The 1,706-nt window shown below is 40.3% G+C and overlaps 1 protein-coding gene across 7 annotated transcripts in view; it reads left to right on the top strand.

The window, feature by feature from the left end:
* Positions 1 to 630: 630 nt before the first annotated feature.
* The window catches only part of znf217 (zinc finger protein 217), a 7,999-nt gene continuing 6,923 nt past the window's right edge, over positions 631 to 1,706 (top strand). Inside the window, exons 1-2 of one of the 7 annotated variants that reach the window (XM_078950213.1) lie at positions 631 to 692; positions 1,064 to 1,333. The gene's annotated coding sequence lies outside the window, so the exon portion shown is untranslated. The other 6 variants (XM_078950212.1, XM_023956896.2, XM_023956900.2 and 3 more) reach the window with 6 other exon arrangements.

The raw sequence follows: 1,706 nt of genomic DNA, 5'->3' as shown, positions 1-1,706 counted from the left end.
GTTAGATCTTTATGTTTATTCTTGGAAATAAGGAAACAATTTTAGAGTTAATCAAGTTAAATATGCAAAATTTCCACTGTTCGAACACCAAATGCGTGTAAAATCCTCAAATGAGATTTTTGAAATCTGGAAATACGCATTTCTGTTAATTTAACAAGTTCAAAATAAGCAAAAACGCAATTTAAATGTGAAAAAAAGCACAAAGAATACCAAACCTGTAAAAGTCACTATTCTTCATCCTAAATTGACTTACTTGGGAATGAGTGCTCATAAAAGTAATTTAGTTTAATCTATTTTATTAGTCTTATTTTAATAAAGTTTAGATTTTTTACAATTCCATATGAGACTCTTACTTTAACAACTGGCCTAAAGAGCTAGCCCTTTTCTTTAAAGCCACAACTTTTCATACTTCACAGTTATGCAAACAAGTGTGTGTTGCATAACTTTTGACACAGAAAGTGAACAGCTGCGTTGAGGTGTTTTTCCAAACGTTTGTTGTCATTGAATGAAATAGTTATCATTATGACAGCCTGGCAGTTTTCTGGAGTGGAGAGAACCTGCTTCAAGCCCGAAGCAAGAGAAGGAAAAAAAAAAGTCATGTAGCTGTGAAAAAAGTTTGAGGCTCCCCTCCCCCATCCCCACATGGCAGATGATGCATGACCTGAGAAACGTGGAACAACTACAGTTTTTAGGTGAGTTCGGTCCATTTCACACACCCTCTAAGGTTCGGTTATGGGCCTGTTTAACTCGCCCGGTGGCACCTTTATTGAGGAAGCCTTTAACCGGCTGGCTGCAAGGTCAGTGAACTAAACACGATATAAGTTATATAGGTGCCTTCACTGTACACAGAAGAAGCTGTAAATTAATGTTTTTGGAGGACAACAGCAACAAAAAAGGGACAGTTTTAAAGCATAAATGTTTGTGCGATTCAATAATCGGAAAGTTATTTATAGGGGTTTAGTTTGTGTGTGTTTAGTTGTTTATTTTTGACTAAATAATCTCTTCTGTCATTAGAGACCACGTGACCGTCTTTATAGTTTTTTTTTTTGTTTTTTTGGAGGAGGAGGAGGAGGAGGAGGAGGGGGCATCGTGGACGGGCTCCATCCTCCCCAGGAGAGCGAATGAGGAGTCAACAGCTGCACAGTGAGGACGAGTCTCCACCAAACATGATTCGAATCAAACAATCGAGTTGTAGGTGAGGCGACGGCGGCGCGTGAGACAGATATGAAGAAGAAGCGACTCACGCAGACGGCGTAAGCTGTGGCGCCGCACGCGCTCCCGCACTCTCAGTTGTCATCGTTAATCCGGAAACTGTTTCACTTTGTATTGTTTGGTGAGTTCTTCTTGTAGTTTCGGGAGCGGAAAAAAAGTCGTACCACCTTGCTAGCGTTAAACGACATAACATGCCAGTTCACGGCTCGGGTTACCTTGGGGACGCTAGCCTATTGTTGTTACGTGGGTTAACTTTTATAACTGGCGACAAACGAAATACACAATAAATATTTGGGGGTAAAAAAAAAAATCAATCAATCAAGCCACACAGTTGTCGAAAACAGCTTGGTCGTCGTGTGAACTCGGTTCCATTCGGCTCCATTCAGCTTTCTGTGAGTTTTAGCTAATGTGTTCGCGTTGACACAACTATTGACCCGTTAGGCTTTGACGGAAAAAAGAGCGAATAATTAATTTGCTCGAGCTGGTATTATGAT

Source organism: Oryzias latipes, chromosome 7 (genome assembly GCF_053564925.1).
Source record: "Oryzias latipes strain Hd-rR chromosome 7, Olatipes_Hd-rR_3.1".
Taxonomy (NCBI): domain Eukaryota; kingdom Metazoa; phylum Chordata; class Actinopteri; order Beloniformes; family Adrianichthyidae; genus Oryzias; species Oryzias latipes.
This window is presented reverse-complemented; position numbering and strand designations above follow the sequence as displayed.